The following is a 22,322-nucleotide window of genomic DNA, read 5'->3' on the forward strand; positions in this document are numbered from 1 at the left end:
GTATTCCATCACCTTCATATACCACAGCTTGTTCAGCCATTCCCCAATTGATGGGCATCCCTTTGATTTCCAATTCTTGGCTACCACAAAAAGAGCTGCTATAAATATCCTTGTACATATCGGTCCTTTTCCCGCTTGTGTGATTTCTTTGGGACACAACCCTAGAAGTGGTATTGCTGGGTCAAAGGGTATGAACATTTTTATAGCCCTTTGGGCATAGTTCCACATTGCTCTCCAAAATGGCTGGATCACCTCACAACTCTACCAGCAATGTAACAATGTTCCAATTTCCCCACATCCTTTCCAGCATTTATCATTTTCCTGTTTTGTTATTTTAGCCAATCTGACAGGAGAGATGTGGTATCTAAGGGTTGTTTTGATTTGCATTTCTCTAATCAGTAGTGATCCAGAGCATTTTTTCATATGCCTATAGATAGCTTTAATTTCTTCCTCTGAAAACTGCCTGTTCATATCCTTTGACCATTTCTCAATTGGGGAATGGCTTGTATTTCTATATATTTGGCTCAGTTCCCTGTATATTTTAGAAATGAGGCCTTTATCAGAGATACTAGTTGCAAAGATTTTCTCCCAATTTTCTGCTTCCCTCCTAATTTTTGTTGCATTGGCTTTTTTTGTACAAAAACATTTCAATTTGACATAATCAAAATTATCCATTTTGCATTTTGTAATGCTCTCTATCTCTTGTTGGGTCATGAATTCTTTACTTTTTCACAAATCTGATAAGTAAACCATTCCTTGCTTTCCCAAATTACTTATAGTATCAGCTTTTACTCCTAAATCATGAACCCATTTTGACTTTATTTTGGTATATGGTGTAAGATATTGGTCTATACCCAGTATCTACCCTACCATTTTCCAATTTTCCCAACAGTTTTTGTGAAATAGTGGATTATTAGCCCAGAAGCTGGCCTCTTTTGGTTTATCAAAGAGTAGATTGCTAAACTTGTTGATTTCTCCTACTTGTGTACCTATCCTATTCCACTGATCCACACCCCTGTTTCTTAACCAGTACCAGGCAGTTTTGATGACTGCTGCTCTGTAGTACAGTTTAATATCTGGTATGGCTAGGCCACCTTCTCTAGCATTTTTTTTCATTAATACCCTAGATATTCTAGACCTCTTGTTTTTCCAGATGAATTTTGTTATTATTTTGTCCAGCTCAGTAAAATAATTTTTTGATAGTTCGATTGGTATGGCACTGAATAGATAGATTAATTTAGGTAAAATTGTCATTTTTATTATATTAGCTCGGCCTAACCATGAGCAACTGATATTTTTCCATTTATTTAGATCTGATTTTACTCGCGTGAAAAGTGTGTCATAGTTATGTTCATATAGGCCCTGGGTTTGTCTTGGCAAATAGACTCCCAAATATTTTATAGTGTCTACAGTAACTTTGAATGGAATTTCTCTTTCCATCTCTTGCTGTTGGGCTTTGTCAGTAATGTATAGGAATGCTGAGGATTTATGTGGGTTTATTTTATATCCTGCAACTTTGCTAAAGTTGTTTATTATTTCAAGTAGTTTTTTACTTGATTCTCTAGGATTCTCTAAATAAATCATCATATCATCTGCAAAAAGTGATAATTTAGTTTCTTCTTTTCCTATTCTAATTCCTTCAATTCCTTTTTCTTCTCTTATTGCCACCTCTAACGTTTCTAGTACCAAATTGAATAATAGGGGTGATAATGGACATCCTTGTTTCACCCCTGATCTTATTGGGAATGCATCTAGTTTATCTCCATTACAAATAATGCTTGTTGATGGTTTTAGGTAGATGCTATTTATAATTTTAAGGAAGGTTCCACTTATTCCTATGCTTTCTAGTGTTTTTAATAGGAATGGGTGTTGTACTTTGTCAGACTTTTTCTGCATCTGTTGAGATGATCATATGGTTTCTGCTAGTTTTGTTGTTGATATGGTCAATTATGCTAATAGTTTTCCTAATATTGAACTAGCCTTGCATTCCTGGAATAAATCCTACCTGGTCACACTGTATTATTCTCGTGATGAGTTGCTGCAATCTTTTTGCTAATATTTTATTTAAAATTTTTGCATCAATATTCATTAGAGAAATTGGCCTATAATTTTCTTTCTCTGTTTTGACTCTACCTGGTTTGGGTATTAGTACCATATTTGTGTCATAAAAAGAATTTGGTAGGACTCCTTCTTCACCTATTTTCCCAAATAGTCTACAAAGTATTGGAATTAGTTGTTCTTTAAATGTTTGGTAGAATTCACATGTAAAACCATCTGGCCCTGGAGATTTTTTCCTAGGGAATTCATTGATGGCATGCTCAATTTCTTTTTCTGAGATGTGGTTATTAAGAAATTTCACTTCCTTCTCTGTTAGCCTGGGCAGTTTATGTTTTTGTAGATATTCATCCATATCTCTAAGGTTGTCAAATTTATGGGCATACAGTTGGGCAAAATAATTCCTAATTATTGTTTTGATTTCCTCTTCATTAGAGGTGACCACACCCTTTTCATTTTTGATACTGGTAATTTGATTTTCTTCTTTTTTTTTAATCAAATTGACCAAAGGTTTATCAATTGTATTGGTTTTTTCATAAAACCAGCTCTTTGTTTTATTTATTAATTCAATAGTTTTCTTGGTTTCAATTTTATTAATTTCTCCTTTGATTTTCAGTATTTCTAATTTTTCTAGCTTTTTCAGCTGTATGCCCAGATCATTGATCTCCTTTTTCCCTATTTTATTCTAGACTCACAACCCCCAGAATAAGAAAGCTGGGACAGAAAGCGCTGAGGCCCAAAGGTAGAAATTCGTTGTAAAGCCAGGAAAAGGCAAACCAACATGAAGGAGAATACAAAAAAAAAAAAAACCCGAGGACAATAGATTCTTTTTATGGAGACAGGCAGGATCAAAATACCAATATGGAAGAACACAGCAATGACACTGTAGGTACATCGGATACCTCAAAAGGTAATATGGACTGGTCTCCAGCCCAAAAAGCATTGCTGGAAGAGCTAAAAGAGGATTTTAAAAACCAAACTAGGGAACTAAAACAAAAAATGGAAAAAAAATCCACTGATGAAATCAAGTCCCTAAAGAATAAGATTGGCGAAATGGCTACGGAGATTCAGAATCTAGAGAGAGAAAATGACACCCTGAGAAGCAAAATTAACCAATTGGAAAAGGAGACTCAAAAGCAAAATGAAAACACTAACTCATTAAAAATTAGAGTTGAGCAAGTGGAAGCTAATGAATCTATGAGGCACCAAGAAGTAGTAAAACAAAATGTAAAGAATGAAAAAACAGAAAAAAATGTGAAATATCTGATTGGCAAAACAACTGACCTGGAAAATAGATCCAGGAGAGACAATTTAAGAGTTATTGGTCTCTACTGGAAATCCACAATGAATAAGTGCCAGTGCTCTGTCCACAGTGCCACCTAGCTGCACCCCCTCCCATTTGACTTAAAATATACATACATACACATACATATATATGTTATACACACACATATGTGTGCATTTTAGCTCTTTTTGGAATTATTGTACTTGTTTCCAATTCACATTTTTTCCCTTTGAGACTTTGCTTTTAGCTGTTTTCATGTTGTTGTCTTCTTCTGAGTTTGCGTCTTGATCTTCCCTGTCACTATAGTAGCTTTTTATGGTCAAGTTTTTTTTTTGTTGTTGTTGTTGGCTCATTTTCTCAGCCTATTTCTTAACTTTGAACTTTTTGTTCCTTTATCTGTTCCTGTGATGTGTGTGTGTGTGTGCATGTATGTGTATGCATATGTACATCATGCATGTGTGTGTGTATACTGTCCTAAGTTTCAGAATTTTTTGGACTGCTGTTTTCAGAGCTAATTCTGAGGGTTTGGAAGTTTTCTGTATGTCTAAGGTAGTATGATCTGGGGAGAGGTGTGGTCACTGCTTTCCTGGTCTTCACTCAGGTCCTTACCCAGGAGGAGACCCTGAACCTTTGCGCAGCTACAAGTGATATTGCTTTTCAGGGTCCTTGCTTCCTTGTGACTATTAGCACTCCTCTCTGCCCTTGAACTATGACTTAGAAGTGGATACTGGCAAGAGAGATGCCAAACAGAGCCTTGTCCTGCCCAGGGCTAGCACAGGGATCTCCTGTAATCTCTTTCTGACCAGTTTCCAGATGACTTACTTTTTTGGTCTTGAGAGTTTCTGAAACTATTACAGCTTTTGTTGCCTCCAAGGCCCACAGTTGGTGTTACTGCCATGTTAGCCCCCACCCCAGGTGTCAAAGATGTCTTCTTTTGACCTCCTAAGTTATCCGGGCTAGAAAAACATTTCACTCCAACTTTTTCTTGGCTATGCCACTCCAGAATTTGATTTGATGCATTATTTTAAAGTTGTTTGGTGGGTAATGTTGAGAGAGCTTGGCTGTTTCCTCTACTCTGCCATCTTGGCTCTGTCCCTGGAAATCAAGTGCTTTTAAAACTTCAGTTAAAACATAAATTTAATGTTTTAGGCCAGAAAAGTACAAAGCATGTTAAGTGACATGCCCAACTGAGAGATATACAAAGTCCATGGATGTGTTCTGAATGTTGTATAACATGATTTCTGGCCATTTTCTCATTGTAACTCCCAAAAACAGTGTAGAGAGCACTGTTTTGCAAACAGAACAGTAGCTAGAATAAGGAGAGCACTAGATCTGGGATGGTACTTGGCCTTGGTTTCCTGTTGAAAAAGCAGAGAAAACACCATGTATCCTGTGCTGTAGTATTGACAAATATGTTTAATATTATGCATATTTCATAGGTCCATTTAAAACCTGTCCTCTCCCCTCCTTTCACACGATCAGTTTATTTGCCATTTCAATGATTCCTTGATACCTATATGCAGATCTAAACTGAGGGTAGGTAAGGTAGGCAACTTTTTAAGGTATAGGCCACAAGAGAGATACTTTTTAATATTACTTTTTATAACTGTGTGATGGCTTTGCCCGGACATGTATGGGTGTGTGTGTTTGGGGGCAGGGCAGAGGTGGAGAAAACTCCTCCCTTTGATTTTTTGACAAGACGTGAATATTTTTTGAAGGGTGTATATTTATATTATTCTAATATGCCACCCAGGGTAATAAAAGACCTGAGGAAAACTGTGTAGGTACCTGGGGAAGATTGGTGCCCATAGTGAAGGGGCAAAGCAGGCAGAGCTTGCTTAACTGTTTATTAGTTCAAGTATAAGTGCTCTGTATTTTGTACAGTTAAATCTTGTTCTATGCTTGATGTTTTGTTAATCTGTAAATTTAGCTACCAACCTAGGAAGGATTCAAGTACAGGCCTAATGACAGACTGTGTGTCTGTGATAGAGTCTAATCCAGCTAAATATGGAGATATTTGTGATGATTTAAAGGAAAAAAAAAACCAAACTCATTAAAAAAAACCTAAATGCCAAGGCACACAGACATTATGATCTTCATTACTGGAGGAAATATCTACTCCAACTAAATCATGACTCTTTGAAATATTGCAGTATAATTATTTCTTCAAGAGTTCATAATGACTTATTTTTATTTTTAATTTGACTTCTTTGTTTTTCTAGGAGCTGGGGAACATAGCCTTCAAAAACCCAGGGTTACCTCTATGCTTAGATAAGCCATTAGAGTCAGGTTTTAGCTGAGGGTTAAATAAGTGTGAGTTATTAAATCTTCATGAGCCATAAAAGGAAAGTGACTCTATATTTAAGATAGAGTCTCAGTTCACTGGTTAAAATGTACTTGAAATAATATAACCTGAAGAGATAAAAGAAAGGGCTGCCATTTTGATTTATCACACTCAGTTGGTAAGGTAATTGTTATTATTTATGATGCAGGTCAGTTGACTAAGATAGTTATAATTTATGACATCGAACACTGTCATGAAATAACTGAGAAATATAAGATTTATTCTGACTGACCCCTTTACAATATACACTTGTGTATAGTACAAATCACTTGGAAATTATAAGTGAAACTAGATATTTATAAATCACTTTCAATTAAACACATGGCCTATCTTGGGCATAAAAAAAAGCATGTTGCAAATTGCCTCTAGCTAATAAGGAAATTAAATACATTGGAGGAGAAAGGGGCTCTCCATCTGCTCCCACATCTTAATATATGGTTCCTTTGAGAATGCAATTGTCTATCCAGCAGTTACAATACATCTCTCTTTTTAAACTGGGAACCGTGACTGGACACTGTTTCTACTTGGCTTCCCATTATAGCCTAATTTTAGAAGTGAGATAGAGGTGAAAAGAGTACTAATTTGGGTTCTAGTTCTGCCAATAACTCATTATAGGTCTCCCCTCTGGGCTTCCAGGTCTTCATCTTTGAAAAGAGGGGCTAGACTGAATGACCCTCTGAGATTCTTTCCAGCTCCAGTGATCTATGACTAGGTCCAGAGAATTATCCATCTCTGTTAGTAGTACTAAACACTACTGGAGTATTGAATATTTTTGGAATAATGGTAGCCACCTCAGGTGGACCAGTACTTAGAAATGTCCTGTTGATACCTGTTGATACAACATAAATCTGTTGAATTTCAGGTCTAGATGCTTAATTTTAAACTCCTTTCAATTTGCAATACAATGGGAGGGGCTATTAATACCTGTTCTTCCCTATGGATCTCCAGTTAGGGTGGCTCTTTTTAATGTCTTTAGTTAAATGGAACACTGGTGACATCCAGTGGTTGTAGAAATTCATCTCAAGGGTACCATTGCTTTCAAAGGACATAAATTTTCTTAGTAATTTAATTTTCATAGGATCTTCTTTTTAGTGAGATATGGTGGGGGTGAGGTGGATGAAAGGGGTCTGAGCAGGAAACTTCTTACTCTCAACAACTGAGAGTGCCATGTAAAAAGCATGAAAAGGATGAAGACAATGACAAGGATATTGAAGGAGGAGGTGATGACCAACTGAGGTTGTTAATGATACATTTTGGGGGCATTAAATCGGGTGATTCAGGAGAATGACTGAAGGCCAGGAGATCATTTTCCCTAAGGCTGATATAGATCCTTTTTGAGTCAACAATTTCTGTTGTGAGACTAACTTCCCACTCCCATTTGAAAATGGGGCCCATGAGATGGCAAGATCATTCTGTGAAAGATCCAGTATGTGCACCCTGGTTTTGTTCTTTTACAAAGTTTGTAGATTATCCTAAAAATTCCCAGAGCATTACTGTAGTCAGTCAGAACAGATCACAGATGAATTTGGTGACCAACTGACAAACAGGAAGAATATATAAACAGTGTTTTCTGAGACTGTACAAACTGATGCAAAGTGAAATGAGGAGAACCAGGAAAACATTGTACACAGTATCTGCAACATTGTGTGATGATCAACTATGAATGACTCAGCTCTTTTTAGCAATACAATGATCCAAGACAAGTACAAAGGACTCACAAAAGAAAATGCTATCCATATCTAGATAAAGAAATGATGCACACAGAATGCAGATCAAACACAATTTTTTCCACTTACGTTATTCTTTCTCATGGTTTTATTTCCTTTTGATCTATTTCTTCTTCCGCTACTGTGATGAATATGGGAATATGTTTTACATGATAGCAAATGTATAAACTATATCAAATTGCCTACCATTTTCAATAGAGGGGAGTGGAGGGAGGGAGGAAGAAAAATTTGGAACTCAATCTTGTAAAAATGAATGCTAAAATTTTTCTTGATATATAATTGGGAAAAAGCAAAATACTATTTAAGTTAAAAAAATTAAATTTAAAAAGAGTATAAGAAAAAAATTAAACAGTGTTTTCTGTTACTCTGGGTGAAATTACCTGGATTAATTTTAGAAGGAAAAAAACCCCAGTACTCAAGACATCAACAACCATTTACCCATATGCTTTCTTGTATTGACCCATATGCTTATATTATCTCCTGAGACTATTCTATGAACATTTTGATGATATCCTTAATGAAAATAAGAGAAGGGAACAGGCAAGAGTTTTAAAGACTTTTTTATGAGTAGACCACGTCTCAGTCACACAGTTGACTAAATGTAGATGATTAAAAATTTTATTATGTCTAATATTTGTTGACTATCTAAAAGTACCAAAGGAGATTAGCCAAGATGGTGGAGTAGGAGGAAGCAGTGCAGGCTAGTTGTCCTCATGATTACATTAGCAAAAGTTTAATAAGAGCACCAAACCAAGTAGTGATGGGGAACTTCTTTTTATTTTTAAATTAATTAATTTATTTTTAGTTTTCAACATTCACTTCCATAAGATTTTGAGTTTCAAATTTTCGCCCCTTCCCTCTCCTCCCTCCTCCCCAAGAAAGCATGCAACCTGATATAGACTTTACTTATACATTCATATTAAACATGTTTTCACATTAGTCATGATGTAAAGAAGAATTAGAACTAATGGGAAGTACCATGACAAAGAAGAAACAGAGGAAAACAACAAAAGAAAAGGAGAGCAAATACTATGCTTCCATCTGCATTTGAACTCCAAAGTTCTTTCTCTTGATGTTGTAATGGCAAGCACAATGGGAATTTTCACTGTTCTTTGTCTGAATGGGCAGGTAAAGTGGAATCTTTTTGTTTTAAAGTGTTTCTCAGCACTAAGACAATCGAGAGTCACCGAATTGTATATGCTGTGGTGCTGGTGGTTGGACCTTTCTCACACTCTTAGTGTTAGTGATTTCTCATATTCTAAATAGTGAGCCCCCAGGGTCCTGAGATGGGTATATAAGATCTGAGGTTGGTGTTTGACTTTTGGGGGTATACTCATTGAAAGAATGTGAGTGATGAAACTCTAGGCAAGCCATTGAACCTTCCTTCCCCCAGCTTTGGTAACTATGAATTGTGATTTGAATCAGACAAGGTCTGTCTGTTGATGTTTGTAATTTCTGTTTGTATTTGCCCTGAAGTTCAGGAGGCTAATCTTTTCCCCCTGAACTAAGTGAATGATATATATATATATATGCTTAACTAAACTGATTGTTAAGCCCTTAAAGTTACTTTCCTTAGAAAAGCAGATCAAAGAACCTGTGCTAGCAGCCTTTGTGTTGTTGGTCTTGTGTTGGTTTTCCAACCCCACAACAGCTGCTAGCCACATTGTTGTTACAAAATGGCATTGTTGGCAGGATCTGCAGGTTAAAAGGAAAGTATGGAGTTTTGGGGGTACTGAGATAGTGTTTGGATGTGTCCCAGTTATTGGGCTGCTCTTTATAGTTGTGGTGGCTATGGTTCTGTGGAGCCCTAGAGGCCTGAAAGAGAACAGGTAAGTAGTAGGGACAGGAGTGGTTTCTCAGGAGCCCAGAGCAGGGAGCCTGGGAGATAGCCTCTCCTTCCCCCTCCCTACCCCACTAGTGCTCTGGAGGAGACAGGCTGGAGCAGAGGCTGTGGGAAGAGAACAAGCAGAGGATTGGGGGAGGTGGGGTTGGCCAGAGCCGGGGCTTGAGTGGATTAACTTGACTCTGGACAGTACTGGAAGGGTGAATGTGAGATTGTATTGTGTGTATAGCTTTGAAACAGGAGTGGATAATGGCCTTTGTGCAGACTTGATGGGAGCGGTTGGTGAGGTAAGACTACAAGCAGATGGCAGCTGCCAACATACTGACCCAGATGGAGCAGAAGACTGCCTGCGTAAGGACTTTGGAAAGGTGAGACAGAAAGCAGTGAGCTGTCTTTCTGACTTTGGTGAGGTGAGTGCAAAGGTGGAGAACCACCTACATTGGGATTCCAGCAGAAGCCAGGAGTGGCCAGCAGGAGCTGGAAGACCAGGAACCCAGGAGCTTGGAGTTCAGGCCTGGGGCAAGATGGAAACTGCAGCAAGGTGCTGAGTGGGCTTTTTTGCTGCCTTCTCCTGGGACAGTTTGGGACCCAGGGGGAAGGTGGAGTTGACTATGGTAGGTGGGAGGAAGTGCCACAGACCCCCAGTACCCCACCCTGTTGACTTTGTTACCCAGCTGCCCCTCAGAACTTGGAAGCGGGGTGCTAGAGCAGTGTGGGGAGAAGGACACACCCTCAAGAAGGACAGAAACTGTTATTTGCTGTGACCTAGGATTGGATGGTGTTTTGTAACCAAGAATTTTAGAATGACACTGAATGATATGTTTTATAATTTTGTTCTCTGAATGTGATTGCAATGTATAATGCTTCTCTTTGTTCTAGGATCTGTGGCCATTTAGATGTTAGGTCAAGGATCCTGGAAGGAGTGGATTATGTTATGGCAAGCAAAATGGGACTTTTCACCATTCTTATACATCCACAGTAGCTGCTAGCAACATTGTTGTTACAGATGTGGATAGCATTTTCCATCTTGAGTCTTTTGGAGTTATCTTAGATACCTGCATTATTGAGAAGAGCTAAGTCCATCAAAGTCAATCATTGCACAATGTGGTTGTCATTGTGTACATTGTTCTCCTGGTTCTGCTTGTTTCGCTCAGCATCAGTTCATATAAGTCTTTCCAGGTTTATCTGAACTTCACTTGTTCATCATTTCTTATGGCACAATAGTATTCCATTACATTCATATACCACAACTTGTTCAGCCATTCCCCAATTGATGGACATCCCTTCAATGTCCAATTCTTTGCCACCACAAAAATAGCTGCTATAAATATTTTTGTAAACGTGGGTCCTTTTCCCATTTGTATGATCTCTTTGGGATACAGACTTAGAAGTGTTATTGCTGGGTCAAAGAGTATGCACAGTTTTATAACCCTTTGGGCATATTTCCAAATTGCTCTCCAGAATAGCTGGATCAGTTCAGAACTCCACTAACAAAGTAATAATGTTCCAATTTCCCTACATCTTCTCCACCATTTATCATTTTCCTGTTTTGTCATGTTAGCCAATCTGACAGGTGTGATGTGATACCTCAGAGTTGTTTTGATTTGCATTTCTCTAATCAATATTGATTTAGAGCATTTTTATATGACTATAGATAGCTTTAATTTCTTTCTCTGAAAGCTGCCTGTTCATATCCTTTGACCATTTATCAATTGGGGAATGACTTGCATTCTTATAAATTTGACTCACCTCTCTATGTGTTTTAGAAATGAAGCCTTTACCAAGACACTGTCAAAATTCTTTTCCAGTTTTCTACTTCTCTCCTAATCTTGGTTGCATTGGCTTTGTTTGTGTAAAAACTTTTCAATTTAATGTTAAATTATCCATTTTTCATTTGATAATGTTCTCTATCTCTTTTTTGGTCATGCATTCTTCTGTTCTCCATAAATCTGACAGGTAAACTATTCCTTGCTCTCCCAGTTTGCTTATAGCATCAGCACCTAGTTCCTGCCATATTATTTTCCAGTTTTCCCAGCAGTTTTTGTCAAATAGTGAGTTCTTATCCCTGGAGTCTTTGGGTTTATCAAACAGTGGATTACTATAGTCATTGACTACTGTGTCTTGTGTACCTACCTGATACACCACTCTATTTCTTGGCTAGTACCAAGTGGTTTTGATGATTGCTGGTTTATAATGCAATTTAAGATCCGGTATGGCTAGGCCACCTTCCCTAACATTTCTTTTCATTAATTCCCTTGATATTCTGGGCCTTTTGTTCTTCCAGATGAATTTTGTTATTATTTTTTGCTAACACTATAAAATAATTTTTGGTAGTTTGATTGGTATGGCACTGAATAAGTAAATTAATTTAGATAAAATTGTCATTTTTATTATATTAGCTTGGCCTACCCACAAGCAACTGATGTTTTTCTAATTATTTAGATCTGGTTTTATTTGTGTGAAAAGTGTTTTTTGTAATTGTGTTCATATAGTTCCTGGGTTTGTTTTGGCAGGTAGATCCCCAAATATAGTGATAGGAAATTTCAAGGAGAAAACATAGTGAATTCTTTTTCTAGTCTAAGAGCAAGAACAGTAGCCAAATAGCAACTGCATCGTTCAGAACTTCAGAAGATCCAAACTAGACATATGAAAAGCCTACCTGGGGCTCACTGCAGGTTGATTTATGCTTCTGCTAAAGGGCAAGGAGCAGTCTTGGATTCAGCAGAGCTTGGGCCCGACCCTGGGTACCTTGCAGGGAGTTGGAACAGGAAAATCCTGCATCTGTGTAGCTTTATTGTGGAGCCAATGTGGACTTAGGAGAGCACCTACAGCTAGGTGGTAAGCATGGAACTGGTTGATCTGCGTCTGTGTTCCAGTGAAAGAAGCAGTTGCCCATCCAAGTAGATCTAGTTCTGACCTGGCTTGGGGCTATAAACTGAGTAAAGAGAAAAAGCAGAAGTAAAAATCAACTATGTGGCACTTATTTTACAGTGTGGTCATAGATTTAGCCCTCAGCCTATACAGAGTTCTAAGTTACCAGGGACTTGGACCAGTAGCAATTTATTAGAACTTCAAAATGGGCAAGCGTCCTGCTGTGTTACCAAGGTCCACACCATAATTGGGAGCTTGAAAAGGTTGGACTAGGAGGGGAGTAGTTAAATTTTTCTTTAGATGAGACTTCTGGTACACGGAAAGTTTATGTGTACCCAGGTCAAGCTGCCTCTAACATCCTAGAGCACAACAATTAATTCCAAGAGAAGGTAGGAATAAGATCTCAGTGAATACAAATCAGGGTCAAATAAGGTCCTGGTATTCCCTCCAGAAGAACACAGAGAAGACCTAATAAAAAGCCCCAATTTGAGAAATAAAACTGGAAGCATGAATGAAGAAACAAAAACAGAATCTTGCCATGAAGAGCTATTAAAGGACATCCATGGCACAAATCTGGATGAAGACATTGAATCCAAAAAGCTTACAAACAAAAATACAGTTTGGACAGAAATTTGTCTAGACTTACTGGAGGAAATGAAGGAAGAATTTTTAAAAAAAAGTTTCTATGATTTTATAAATGAAATGAGTACACTAGAGGAAAGAATGGTAAAAAGAAAAGAGAATTGTGGAGGAGACAATTGGAAGGAGGATTAACAGTTCAGCCCAAGAGGTAGAAAACCTTACTTAAAAGACTCCATCAAAATTAGAATGGACCAAACTGAAGTTAATGACTCTGTGAGGCATTAAGAAATATTAAAACAAAGTTAAAAGGCTGAAAAAAGTAAGAGTATGTACAGTATGTCATGTAAGAAAAAATTGACTTAGAAAATAGATTGAGAATTAATTTAAGAATCATTAGATTATATAAAAACCATTTGAAAACACAGAGCCTGTATTGCCATTTTTTTAAAAAAAATTATTATTTATTTTTAGTTTACAACACTCAGTTCCACAAGATTTTGGGTTCCAAATTTTCTCTCCCTTACGCTCCTCCCTACAACCCCCCAAGATGGTATGTAATACAATGTAGATTCTGCAAATACCTTCATGTTAAACTTCTTTATATAATAGCCCAGTTGTAATGAAGAATTATAACCAATGGAATGAATCACAAGAAAGGAGAAATGAAACAAAAAAAAAGGAAAAAAAAGACAGCAAAAAGTTTGCCTCAATCTGCATTCAGACTCCATAATTCTTTCTCTGGATGTGCATGGTTTTTTCCATCATGAGTCTTTTGGAGCTGTCTTTGAAACTTGCACTGATGAGAGGAGTCAAGTCTATCAAAGTTAGTCCTTACAGATACCGTGTGTCTGTAATCTTGTATAATGATCTCCTGGTTCTGCTCCCCTCACGGAGCATCAGTTTGTATAAGTAATTCCAGGTTATAATGAAGTTCCTCTGTTCTTCATTTCTTATAGCACAGTAGTATTCTATTACATTCATATACCACAATTTGTTTAGCCATTCCCCAAATGATGGGCATGTGTTTATTGTAAACAACATATTGTAGGATTATGGTTTTTAATTTGTTTTGCTATCTGCCTCTGTTTTATGGCAGAGTTCATCCCATTCACATTCACAGTTATGATTATATCATTTTCCATCCTATCCCCCCCATGTTTATGCTTTTATTTCTCCCTTCTCCCACTCCTCAAATCAGTTTTGCTTTTGACTGCCACCTTCCTCAGTTTACCCTCCCTATTGATTCCCCTCCCTTATCTTATTCTTTTCCCCTTGTTACTTCATCCCTCCCTTTTATCCACCTCCCCCTTTTCTTTCCTCTTTCCCCTCCTATTGCCTGTAGGACAAGTTTGATTTCTGTGCTTATCAGAGTATGTTATTCCTTCCTTGAACCAAATCCGATGAAAGTAAAACTCAAACACTGCTTTTCTCCCTCCCTTTTTCCCTCTATGTTTTTGTGCCTCTTCATGTGACTTTATTTACCCTTTTCTACCTCCTCCTTAACTCTTCTCCCAGAACAATCCCTTTGCACCCCTTAATTATGTTTTATCATCACATCAGTTACTTTATACTGACACCCTCAATCTATGTATATCCCTTTCATTTGTCATAGTAACTGTACCATTCTCAAGATTGACGTGTGTGTGTAGCATACACACACACACATATATATAGCATATATAAATCAATATAATCCTATGTAAGGGTGTAAACAATTTTCCCCTATTGAATAAGATAGTTTTGTTTTTTATTTCTTCCCTCTGTTTACCTTTTTATGTCTCTCTTGAGTTTTGTATTTGAAGATCAAATTTTCTGTTGAGCTCTGGCCTTTTCATCAGGAAGGTCTGGGATTCCCTTACTGTATTGAATGTCCATATCCTTGCCTGAAAAATTATGCTCAGTTTTGCTGGGTAGTTGATCCTTGGTTGTAGTCCAAGCTCCTTTGCCTTTCAGGATATCATATTCCAAATTCTCCTGTCTTTTATTGTATTAGCTGCAAGATCCTGCATGATCCTGACTGTATTTTTGCAATATTTGAATTTTTTTCTTTCTGGCTGCTTGCAGTATTTTCTCCTTGACCTGATAATTCTGGCATTTGGCTACAATATTCATTGGAGTTTTCAATTTGGGGTCTCTTTCAGGGAGTGATCAGTGGATTCTTTTGATGACTATTTTACCCTCTGGTTGCAGGACCTTGGAGAAGTTTTCCTTGACGATTTCTTGGAAGATACTGTCCAGGTTCTTTTTTTCATCATGGCTTTCCCGTAGAGCAATAATTCTTAAATTATCTTTCCTGGATCTATTATCCAGGTCAGTTATTTTCCCATTCAGATATTTCACATTTTATTCTACTTTTTTTCATTTTTTTAGATTTTGTTTGACTGATTCTTGGTGTCTCATAGTCATTAGCTTCTACTTGCCAAATTCTAATTTTTAACACATTGTTTTCTTCATTTAGCTTCTATATCTCCTTTTCCATTTGATTAATTTTACTTTTTAAGTGGTTATTCTCTCCAAATATATTCTGAACCTCCTTAACCATTTTGCCAATTTTACTTTTTAAAGATTTGTTCTCTTCTTTTACCTCTCTAATTTGGTTTTTAAAATCCTCTTTGAGTTCTTCTAGGAATACTTTTTGAGCTGGATACCAGCTCACATTCCCTTTTTGAGGTATCATATGTGGGTATAGTGTTAATGCTGCCCTCTTCTGAATATTTGGATCTTCCTTATCTTCATAATAGGAATCAATAGTCTTTGCTCTTCTGGTTTGCTTTTTCATGGTGTTTGCTTTTTCTGGAGCTCACTAGCTTCGTGTGCTGTGGCCTCTAGTATCGTGAAGTTTGGGGTGGGGTGGTCCTGCTGCTTGAAGTCTCTTCCTCTAGGCCTGCCCTACAGCTTAGGTGGTCTCAGCACAGCACCAGCTGTGCTGGTGTCTGCCACTTCCCCTGGCTGTGCAAAGGCAGGTCTGGGGTCCTAGTGTTGATGATGGCTGGTTCCAATCCCTGGGGCTCAGGAACTCCTGCTGTTCTGTTGAGATGGGGCCTGCTGGGACACCTCTCTTCCTGCACTAGTCTCCCTCTGCCACCACAAGAAGGGCCCTTTCCCCAACTTCTCTCACTAAAAGGCTACCGAAGCCCCACTTCTGTCTCCTTTATTTCAGGGTTTCTCCCGAGGGGGTACTATCTGGGTGAGGAAGGGAGGGAGAGCTGTTTTACCTGGCCATCATGGTTCCTGGAAGTTCAAGAAGGCAAGTTTCAAACCTTTAGACTTTGGGCTGGAGGCCTCAGGGGTAGCTGCTCTCACTGCCTCAGGCTGTTCGTTGGTGTCTTTGGTAGCTCCAAAAGACTCCTGTCCTGGGCTGAGAGGCCTGGGGATCAGTGCTGTAGCCAGTACTTCTACCCTGGACCTGCTCTTGCTCCTGTTTCTTGCACCCAGTGCTCTCCTGGACTGACGCACTGCCTGGGTTCCTCTGCTGCTCCTGTTCTGGTATGGTCTGTTACCATCCTGTGCCTGGTGCTCCTGCCCCACTCAGTCTATTAGTGTCTTCTAACTCTCTCAAATCTGCTCAGATTCACTTTTTTAGAGGTATCTGACAAAATTTGTGACAGTGCTTCTGTAAGAGGCTGTTTTCATGTGGCCAACTTGGCTCTACCCACCTGGATTGCCATATTTTAATAAATCATGAAATAAAACTGCCCAGACTTATTAGAACCAGAGGACATAGTGAAAATTGGAAGAATCCGTTGGCTATTTTCTGAAACAATCCCCAAAATGAAAACTTCCAGGAATGTTATAGCCAAAATCCAGAAGTTCCATGTTAAGTAAAAAATACAGCAAGCATCTATAATAAAAGTCCAAGTGCAAAGGAGCTCTGTTGGAGTCACATAGGATTTAGTAGCCACTGACCTGAAGGCATATGCCAAAAGGCAAATGATATAAGCTTACCACTAAGAATAACTTACTGGGCAAAACTGAATATAGTCAGGCAAAAAGAAAAATAAATCTTTAATATAATAATGGGCTTTGAGGTGTTCCTGATGAAAAGACTAGAGATGAATGGAAAATTTAAAATACAAACACAGGAGTCAAGATAAATATAAAAAGATCAATATACTTGAACAATCAAAAGGGACTAAAGGATAAAACATTTACATCCTAATAGGGAGATGATACAAATGTCCCTTTGGAATTCTAATAACATCAGGGGTCATAAAAAAAGATAAATGAGACAGAGGAACTTGGGATGATTTGTTATATTCTGATAGGTCTTAAAGAAGAAAGGAAATACACCAGGGAAAAGAAAGGAAGAGTAAGGGAATTATATAATCGGGGTACACAAGCTGAAGACTATCACCAAATTCATCTGAACTGATCATAGGAATTTGGAATACACACATATACCCACAGAGTTGGATGCAGAAATATTTTTCATTCAAGAGAAAAATAGGAGGGAAGGGGGAGGGGAAAGTAGGAGAGAAGATAGGTTCAGGGAGGGATTATGCCAGCAAAACAAACTGTAATTTCAGAGAATGAATCAAGATATGGTTTAAAGGAAAATAAAGAAAAGATAAATATTTGTTATTGTTGTCTGGGTTCAGGGAAGGGAAGAGGGACATAGGAGCAGAAGCACATTGCATTAAGCAAAGAATGATGATGCTTAGTATAGTCTTGTCCTATGACCCTCATGTATGTAAAGAAGTGGGAATGAAGGGTGGAAAAAATTATAAGCAAATACATTAATATATATTTTAAAATATGAATTAACGACCGTAAGTGTGAATAGGATGAAGCAACTCATAGAATGGAAGAGGATGGCGGAATAAACTAGAGACCAGAATGCAACAACTTTTTATTTGCTAATGTTTACACATTTGAAACAAAAAGATTCAAAGAGAGTTAAAATAAGAGGCTGGAATAAAATCTCTTCTATTTCAGCTGAAATATATAAAGGTAGGGGTAGCAATCATGATTTCAGACAAGGCAACAGCAAAAACAAAATTGATTATGAGAGAAAACTACATTATTCTGAAAAGTACCAAAGACAATGAATGAATATAAATACAATATGTGGATCAAATGGCATAGCATTTACATACTTAAAAGGAAAGATGAAAGTTACAGAGAGTGAGAGGTTTAGATGTACCCTTTTTAGATTTAAAAAAATTATTGAAAATGAATGAAAAAGAAGCTAAAGATCCGAATAAAATTTGAGAAAAATTAAATAGGATAGGTCTGTGGTGATTATTGGATGGGATTAGAGTACACATATTTTTAGCTGTTCATGACCCCTTTACAAAAACTGACCATATCTTAGTGCACAAAAACTTCTTAAATGCAGAAAAATTAAGTACATCTTTATTACAATACAATAACAATTATGTTCCATAAAGAGCTGCTGAATAAGTGATTATAATTAATTGGAGACTAAATTAATTCTAACGAACCAGTGAGTCAAAGACTAACCATAGAAGCCATCAATTTCATTAAGGTAATTACAGCAATTAGGAGACATACAAAAAGTAGAGATATGAAATCAAGGATACAAAAAATTGTATTTAAATACATTTGTAAATAAAAGAGTGGAAGAAACAATGAATTGGATATGCAACTAAAAAGCTAGAAAGTAAATTAAAAAAAAAGATACTAAAATAGCAATCATGAAGATCAAAGAAGAGATTAACAAAACTGACAGCAATAATCCAAGGAAAAGAAATTGAGGGAATAAACATAGGAAATGAGGAAACCAAATTATTGCTTTTTTGCAGATGATATGATGGGTTGCTTAGAAAAATCTAGAGCAAGGATTGGCAAGCTACAGCTTGTGGACCAAATACAACCTCCCACCTTTTTCGTTCAGCCCAGGGGCTAAGAATAGTTTGCAGTCCCTTGCGGAAAGTCAAGTTTAAAATTAAATAACTATTCATGTCCCCAGCAAAGTTGTGGGATGTGAGATAAATCCACATGAAAAGCATTTCTACATATTACCAACAAAACCTACCAACACAAGATAGAAAAATTCTATTTAAAATAACTAAAAAATGTAGAAAATACTTGCCAGTCTACCTGCTAAGCCACACATGGGAAATATATGAACACAACTACAAAATACTCTTTATACAAGGGAACGCAGACCTAAATAATTAGAAAATATTAATTGCTCATAAGTAGATAAGCCAACATAATAAAAATGGCAACACTGCTTGCATTCATTTAGTCAGCACCATCTCAATCATACTTCTAAAAGATTTCTTTATACAACTAAAAAAATGAAATTCATCTGGAGGAGTAAAAGGTCAAGGTTTTCAAGGGAAATAATGAAGAAAGAGTGGAAAGGAAAGCAGGCCTTGCAATAGTAGATCTCAAACTATCATCAGAATGATTAAGGCATAGGGAAGTTGATCAGTGGAACAAATATGTTATAGAAAATATAGAAGCAAACGACCATAGTAGCCTCACGTTTGATGAACTCAAGGATCCCAAGTATGGGAACGAGACTTCATTTTTTGACAAGAACTGTTCAGAAAACCGGATAACAATCTGGCAGAAATGAGGCATATATCAACATTTCACAATGTGTACCAAATAAGCTTTAAATTGATACATGACTTTGACATTAAAAGTGACATTATAAACAAATTATAGGAACAAGGAAGAAATTAACTTGAAGATCTACGGATGGGGAAGAATTCATGACCAAACAAGATGATCACACAATATAAAATGTACAATCTTGATTACACAAAATTAAAAAGCTTTTACACAAACAAAATCATTGCAGCAAAATTAGAGGGGAAAAAAAGATAACTGGAAAAAATTTTTGCAGCAAGTTTTTCTGATAAGGGTTTCATTTCCAAAAAATATTAAGGAATGGACTCAAATTTATGAGAATAAGAGCCATTTGCTGAGGTGTAAGTAGCCATATGAACAAATGCTCCAGATCACTAATAAGTAGAAGAATGCAAATTAAAGCATCTCTGAGGTTCCCCCTCATACCTACCGGGCTGGAAAAGTTGGGGAAAAAAAGAGGGTCTGCAGGGTCTGCAAGGAAATGAACATGTTAATGTGCTGTTTGTGAAGTTGTGAATTGTTCTATATGTTCTGAAAAGCAGTTTGTAACTCTGGCTCAAACTACGCATACCCTTTGAACGAACAATAATATCGCTATTAGGCCTATATTCTAAATAAGGCAAAGAAACAGAGACAGGATCCATATATACAAAATATATTTATAGCAGAAAAAAGAACTGGAAACTAAGGGGGTGCCCATGAATTGGGGAATGGCTGAACAAATTATAGTATATGAATGAAATGGAATTCTATTGAGCTATAAGAAATGATGAAAGGCATGTGTTCTAAGAAACCTGGGAAGACTTGTATGAAGTGATGCAGAGTAAAATCAGGAGAAGAGTTTATACAATGATGGCATTATATAGATGAATAACTTTGAAAAACTTAAGATCTTGAATCAGTGCATTGATGAGTCATTATTCCAGAAGACTGGCAATTTATGTGATCTACTTACCTCAGTTAGTCAATAAGCATTTATTAAGTATGTGCTACATGCCAGGCAATCTTGAAAGAGAAATGATGGATTCAGGATGAAGAATGAATCATATGTTCTTGGATATAGACAATGTGGAAATTGGTTTTGCTTCACTGTGTGTATTTGCTTCAGGGGTTTTGTCTTTCTTTTAAATATGGGACAGTGTGAGGGAGAGAAAAATCCCTTTTTATTGAAAAAAATCAAAATGAAGAAAAAATAATAGTACCCAACTCAGTGGTACAGAATATAACCTCAAGAACTCTCTTTCAACAAGCTCCACCTACTGTATTTGTTAAGAACATACCAGATTACACGAGAGATGTTACCTTGGAGATAGCTTTGTCTAACCATCTGCTGTGTATAATAAGATATCATCATATGATTAAAATAACAATATGAGAGATTGTAAAAGAGGCCAGCTCTTTTACAAACATCCCAGCAAAGATGTAAAAGGGCACGAGATGGAACAGTGGTCAAGAAGAGGAAAGCGAAACATCAGCCAGCTCTTCCATCCAGTCTAGGAAGACACAAGAAGGCCTACAACTTGAAAGGGTTTGGAGAAGAATTGCTTCAAGAGTAAACTCCAGTGAAGAGGTCTTGAAGCTTAACAGGACAGTTGAGAAGCAATATGCTTGGAGGTTCTGAAACCTGTCTGATCTCTGATAAGTAGGGTCTCAAGCCAGCAGGATTCCAGCTCCGGCATGTCAGAGCTGCTGCAAGAAACAGAAATAGTCCCAACAGGTCATTACAAATATAATTCTTAGAAAATATGAAATAACGATGCCTGAAAAAATTATGAAAATAATAGTTTCCATTTTGAGGCAGCCAGGCGGTGTAGTGGAGAGAGCACAGGGCCTGGAGTCAGGAAGACCTGAGTTCAAAAGTGGCCTCTGACACTAGCTGTGTGAACCCTGGCCAAATCACGACTTCTGTCTTCCTCAGTTTTCACAGTTGCAAAACGAGGATAATAACACCTACTTCCCACAGTTGTAAAGATAATGTGAGATGACATTTGTAAAGCATATAGCATAATGCCTAGTACTTAGAAGATGCTTAATGAACGCATATTCCTTTCTCTCCCCCTTCCCCTAGTTCATTGGATATTGTAGACCTGGCTATGTAGTCTAAGGGAGGAGTGGGAGACTTTTGTCTGTTGAGCTACTTACTCAAAGGAAAGAAAGATCAACTGAAGGGGAGATACACAAGTTAAAAGCAGCCTCATTTTTAGAGGGAGCTCTCTCTCTCTCCCTCTCCCTCCTCCCCTCTCCCTTTCCCTCCCCCCCTCTCTCTTTCTCTCTTTCTTTCTCTCCCTCCCTCTCTCCCTCCCTCTGTATCTACACACACACACACACACACACACACACACATATGTTTTGTACTGGCTATCATCTAAAATCAAGAAGAACTAATAAAAATTAAAACAAATACAAAACATTAATGTATTTCTGTCTCATATTTTGTTGTTCAGTAATTTCAGACATGTCTGACCCTTTGTGACCCCATTTGGGGTTTTCTTGGCAAAGATACTGGAGTGGTTTGCCATTTCCTTCACTGGCTCATTTACAGGCGAGGAAATTGAAGCAAACAGGGTCTAGTGACTTGCCCAGGGTCACCGAGCTAGTAAATGTCTGGGGCCATATTTGAACTCAGGTCTCCCTGACTACAGACCTGCTGCTACGTCCACTGTGCCACCTTCCAGCCCTCTCAGTTCTATATTTTTACATTTAATAGGAGAGACAGTGGAGGAGAGTGATCTTGCAACAGGTTCTGAAGTTAGACCAAAAATTTTAGGTAGTGGGAATATTATTAACCTCACTTTATAGCAGGTAGCAATTGAGGTCTCAGGAAAACTTAGAAACTTGCTGCTGGTGGTTGCAGAGTTGACAGGTGTTGGAGCTGGGGTTAGTAACCAGGTCTATTTACTCAAAGGTCAGTGTTCTTTCTGCTTCATCATGCTGTTTTAAAAGTTATTTACATTTTAAATATTGAAATAAGAGAATAAGGGAACCATGCTTCCCCTAAAAAAATTAGGCTTTAAAGCATTCCAAAGTGCTTTACCTGAAGATTCTCAT

The sequence above is a fragment of the Trichosurus vulpecula genome, chromosome 6 (assembly GCF_011100635.1).
Source record: "Trichosurus vulpecula isolate mTriVul1 chromosome 6, mTriVul1.pri, whole genome shotgun sequence".
Classification (NCBI taxonomy): Eukaryota; Metazoa; Chordata; class Mammalia; order Diprotodontia; family Phalangeridae; genus Trichosurus; species Trichosurus vulpecula.